The sequence below is a fragment of the Notamacropus eugenii genome, chromosome 2 (assembly GCF_028372415.1).
Source record: "Notamacropus eugenii isolate mMacEug1 chromosome 2, mMacEug1.pri_v2, whole genome shotgun sequence".
NCBI lineage: Eukaryota > Metazoa > Chordata > Mammalia > Diprotodontia > Macropodidae > Notamacropus > Notamacropus eugenii.
Genome location: NC_092873.1, coordinates 497,019,483 through 497,025,489, shown reverse-complemented (window position 1 = coordinate 497,025,489; position 6,007 = coordinate 497,019,483).

Below are 6,007 nucleotides of genomic sequence, written 5' to 3'. Positions count from 1 at the left end.
GAGCGAGTTCTTGCAGAAGTGGAGTGGAGGGGGGAGGAGGAGGGGTGGGACAAGGTAATCTTTTTTCTTTCTTTCTTTTTTTTTAATGCGCGGCTCTATTGGTGGGTCGGGTGCCCCCCAGCGAAGTGGCCGCCCGGCCCCGGAGCGGAGGGTTCCGTCTCAGTCCTTCTCTCTCTCCTCCTCCTCCAGCTTCGCCCGAGCAGCTGCAAGGCTGGCTGGCTGGCTGGCTCTCGGGCCCCGCGAGCAGCTCGGCTTCAGGCGCGGCGGCGGCGACTGCTGCAGTCGCTGCTGCAAGTTTGGCAATGTGGCTTCACTTTGTATATTCGGCACCCCCCCCCCCGCCCTCCCGGCCCCCCCTTCCTCCTCCTCCTTCTCCTCCTCCTTCCTTCCCTCCCTCGCTCGCTCTGGTCTGGCGGAGGCGGCGGCGATTGCTGAGATCCAGAAAGCGGCGGCGGCGGCAGCAGCGGAAACAACGAGAGCCCGGGCGGGCGCTGGGCGCTGGGCGGGCGGGCAGGCGGAGTCCCTCCAGGCCACTCAGAGCAGCCTTCCGCAGGAGTGCCAGCACGGGCTGCGGCGCGAGCGGAGCCGGGGCCAAGCCCGACAGCCGGGTCGAGGCCGGGCTGCTGCCGCTGTCCGCGCTGCCGCTGCTGCCGCCGCCGCTGCCCGGCTCCAAGGCGGCGCTGGCCTCTCGCCCGCTCGCGCTCTCCCTCCGCGGCTCTTACACATGTGTTACTGACAGAGCAGAATCCCAACTACTCTCCAGCTCAGCCGCCGACGTCAGCGGCCCTCAGCCACTGCGCGGCCGGATTGTTCAGGCGGAATAATAAAACCTGCCAATCCGGGGGAGGACAAAGGGATGACTGAAACCGGAGGCGGGGGGGAGGGAGGAAAGAGGGAGAGGAGGAAAAGAAGTGGAGGGAACCTGGGGGAAAGGAGAGGGCAGCGGCAGGTGGGGAAGCACGGCGGCGGCAGCCCGCAGGGACCCCCGCTGCTGCCCGCCGCTGCCCCTGCCTCCGCAGGACTCTCCCTTGCGTGTCCGAGCCAGGGACGCTTCCTAGTTCTCAAGGATTTCGGGGACATCCCCAGTCTAGGCCCTGGGAAAACTTTGGCATCTCTCACAGAAGACACTCCCGTACCCCCCTAAATGGGTGAAGGGGGCGTCCTCAAGTTCCAATCCAGCAGTTTTGCTGTTGTCCCAGGAGCAAGGGACGGGTGGGGTTCACACACACACACACACACACACACACACTCACAAAGTTGTTAGCTCTGATGTTTGGGGTTCAGAAACTTAAAGGGAAGTTTTGTTAATGGGGGGAAAACAGCAATCATCTTGCTTTTCCCTGCGAAATTTTCAGAGGGGAGACTTTTTTTTTAATCTCCCTTGACCGAGACATAAACCAACGCACTTAGTAGACTCTCAGGGAACACTCAGTGATGATCCTGGGCTCATAGACAAAGCTGAAGAAATCTGATGGAGGCGTTAACTGGGCATGCCCTCCTTTGTCAGCTTGCTCTGAGGAGAAGAGGAACCCATTTCTCCCAGGCATCCAGAAGCAAAGTTTTGAACAATAAGGCCAGATTAGCAATCATGCATGCTTTGGAGAATAAGGAAGCTCACTTTCAACGTAAATCATATGTTTGGAGGCAATGTTCTCAGCATGTTAGAGCCCAGGAACACCCACAGTCAAAGAACCTGCAAGTGGGTCTCTCTTCCCTCTACCTCCTGCTGTCAGCTTCTAAAGTTTCAACTCAGGATTCAACTTTAAGCTGCAAATGAGGTAATAAAAGTCCTATTTGCTGGGCCAATATTAGGTCTAATTGTTAGTAGAAAGTTATGGAGGGATGGTCCTGGAAAATAGCTGTGCAAGGACAAAGGCCTTTTGGTAGCTGCGGTTTAGTAGATGAGTCTGGGCCTTGGTGTCAGACAACTGGGTCTGACTCCTGAGCCTACAGTTCTTAAGTGATAGTAGACAAGGCCTCTTAACCTCTCTGTATCTCAGTTTCTGATAGGACTAGGTGATGGTAATTTCCCTTTGGACTATAACCTCTTATCATCCTTTTAAGGAAATGGAATGAAATCAGCCCTGTGGGATAAATTTATCTCTTCCATACTCTGTGCTGATGAGAAGACAAGAAGACTGGCCAAAGAACCCAGTTAGAAGGGCTCCCTCTTCACAGGCTGTGATTTTACTGTCTGCAAGTTTTACAGATTTTCAAAATTCAGGCTTTCAAAGAAATAGCAATAATATCTGAATGGTGACTATGCACCCAAAATAGCAGAAAATGGTTTAAAATAAACAACTTCAGTATCCAACATTTCGAGCTAAAGGGGAAGTTATTTGGTTCAACTTTTTCATTTTAGAGATGAGGAGTCTGAGACCCAGAAAAGTGCTCCAAACCATGCACCGTGAAGGTTGGAGTCAGAATTCACACTCAGGTCCTAAGAATCCCCATCTGGCATACTTTGCATTGTAGTATATTGCAAAGTATACAGAATGTTCTGCTAGATATCTAAATTAACATTCTTCAATTAACTTAAAATATCACAATGCTGAAATTTGTCCATCAGTATCAAAACTTGTAATATTCTTAATTCTTTCACTTTGGGTTGGAACTGTACTAAGGAATTCCCTCAGGTTCGCAACCTCTCTGTAATTGACACTCTTACAAGAGGAAGAAGTTAGTCCATCAGTTAACAAACATTTATTAAGAGCTTACTATGTGCCTGGCACTGTGCTAAGTTAAGTGCTCAGAATAGAAAGAAATGCAAATGCTTGGTCCCTGCCCTCAAAAAGTTCACATTGTAATGAGACAAGACAATACATTAAAATCTATATACAGAAATTGGAGGAACTTGGATAGGCTTACATAGCCAGTATGCGTCAGAGGTGGGACAGTGAGGCCAGGTCTTGCCATGGTTCACTCTGCCATGGTTATGACAGATAGGAATGTGATCTTAAAGGATTCAATAGTGTAGAAATATAAGACAGCGCCTTAAAATCTCCAAACCAAAACCTCCACTCAGTCTGTGATTATCTGATTATGAGAAGGCTCAGACAAAACCAAACAGAAGAGAGAATTCTATGCACATCGAAGTAGCAGATCTTAATTTCTTAACTCAATTTTTCCCATGTAAATAATTTACCAGCATAAAAGTGAAATAACACCAGTTCATGATGGGGGGTACAATTAAATTTAGGCCTATAATGAAAAGCACATTTCAGGTATATTTCTCAAGCAAAATGCCCTTCATCGAGGTGAGAATGAAGCTAGTCCTATCCAGGGCTAAGGGCAAGCTAGGCTACTGGCAAGGCCCATGTAGATGTGGATTCTTCTGTGATTCTTCAAGCAAGCTAAAAGAGGCCTCCTGGTTTGCTCCTGGATTAAAGGATGTTCAAACCCTCTGGTCTGAGGAGTAATATCTTCACCGACCATGTGGAGGGAAGTGTTTTTACCAGCGATGTTTGTTTGCTGAGGTTGTGGTTGCATAAATACAAAAGAGATAATGGTTAACGATGTCTCTTCAGAGGCATCTGGAGTAAATCAGTACACGGTAATCAAAATCCAGGTGTACTTTAACCAGAGCGCCACCTCTGGGTAATCTTTATTTCTGCAGGTTTAGCCTTCACATGGACTTTCTGATCTATTCTAGAGGAGCTATAAAGGTTTAGAATCTGAAAGGCCTTTCTGGCTATTTTTCTTAGTGATGCTGCAGAAAAATTAAACACACATACACACAGAAGTGTTGTTCTTTCAAAGCAGGGAAGGTTTATCTATGAGGAAATCTCAAAATTCAAAATGATGGAAAATAATATCTACAACAATAATATCTATAGATCTAATTCATTTATTAAATTAATTATAATCTAAAGAATTACAATTTATTTCAATGATTATAGTATTAATTATGATATAAATTATTATTTTTTATAAGTTATTAAATAATTGAGAGGTAGTCTGGCATAGTAGATAAAATGCTAGATCTACAGTTAGGAAGCCCTGGGTTCCAGTCCTGCCTTACATGTTTATTAAAAATTGGACCATGAGCAAGTAAGTCAGTTAGTCTAAGACTAAGCTATATAGAAGTCATTGGTTCTGGGGAAAGATATCTTGCATGAACAGAACCACACTTATTTGACAGCATAAAAGTAATTATGCATCATCAATGCATGTAAGTCAGGATGATACCTCCTTTTTCATCATTCAGCATAATCAAATACAAATAAAACCAAGGGTCTCTTGCCCTAGGGCATGTGTTATGTATCCCTTTGTGTGATAGACCCCCTTAGCAATCTAATGAAGTCCATGGACTTCTTCTCAGAATGAGGTTTTTAATGCATTTAATACGTAAGCTTACAAGGGAAACTCAGTATATCAAAATAATTATCAAAATATATATTTTTAAAGAGACCAAATTCATGGAGCTTAGGTTAAGAACCCCTGACCTAGAGGTTCATAGGAATAAAACTAGGACTGACCTTAGAAGTTATGTGGTCCAACATCTGCCCCTCCACAATCACACACACACACACACACACACACAGAGGGATGCTAAACTGAATTCTTATCGTTACTAAATTTGATTTTTGTGATGATAGGATCATTAATTTGGAGCTGGAAGAGATCTTAGAGTCCATTAAGTTCCACTATCCCCTTTGACAGACAGGTAAACTAAAGCCTGGAGAAGCTGACTTACCCAAGGTCACATACTAAGTAGGAGAGAGAGGATTTCAACATCTCCAAATCACGTTTCTGCAGCACCAAATTATTTCCATAATAAATTTAGATTATCTTCCACAACCATGCTTTTTTTTAAACCCGGGTTCAAATTCTGCTTCAGTTATATCTGATTGATCTTGGCCAATTCACTTAACTCCTCTGAGTGTGAATTTCCTCGTCTGTAAAATGAAAGGCATGTATCTCTAAGGTCTCTTCAGCTAAAGATCAGATAACCTTATGAGAATGAAAATCAAATTTAGCAGCAACATAACTTGATTTCACTTTCCTGTTATTCTTCCACCTTTTTCCATGCTGCCTCTAATCTCCTCCCTTGTCCTTTGCTGTTATTTTCCTAGTCCTCTTCCTTTCTATCTGTGATCTCTTTTCCTCTAGCCGATACTTTCCCAATGAAGGCAATTCTTTCTGAACATCCCCTTCAGCCAGCCGGAGACTGGAGGCATCACCCTGTCTGGTCTGTCCTGAGATGGCCATGGCTGGCCCTGAGATTGATGTAGAGGCAGGGAAAACAAAAAGCCATTGGCTGTTTCTAGACAAGAAGTCTTTTACACAAAGTGCAACATTGTTGCTAAAAGACTTGCTCTTTGGAAATAAACGATAGAGCTGCCTTCCCTGTTGCCATTAGAGTTAGGGTACTGTGGGAAAGGGACTTTGCCTACGTAGGCAAAGGACAAAGGCTTATGGGAAAACAGGCAGAGACGTAGAAGTGACTTTGCCTTGCTCATCTTGCCTTTGGAGAAAGAAGCCTGGGTGGGTGGAGTGGAGAGTGGGAGTATTAAAGATATTAACAAAAAAAAAAAAAGAGTTCTAAATCCAACAGTTTCTATGAAAAGACAAAGTGTTCCCCCCTTTCTAATTGACAACCTCATGTCTGTGAATTTTGAAAGGCAGCTAGTAAGACAGAAAAAGGGCTTCATCTGAAAACAATCAAGAGACCTGAGATTTAGTCTTGGTTCTAAATTTGCCAGCTAAGTAACCCTGGGTGTACTTTTCTCTGCCTCAGTTTCTTCCCTTGTGAAATGGGGATAATATTATACTCAACCTCTATTACAGTTACACTCAAGAGGCAGTGGGGGGTAGGGAGGTCCTTGAGTCAGTAAGACCTGAGTTCAAGTTTGGCCTCTAACCAGGGGCTATCTCGATGCCCCGAGATTACTATCTGAGGCTACAGTCAGACAGCAGATACCAACCCATGGCTATAGGGAGTTTCCTGAGAGAAATATTCCCCTATAACAGTGAAATCACAACTGCAGGTTTGAAAAATTACATT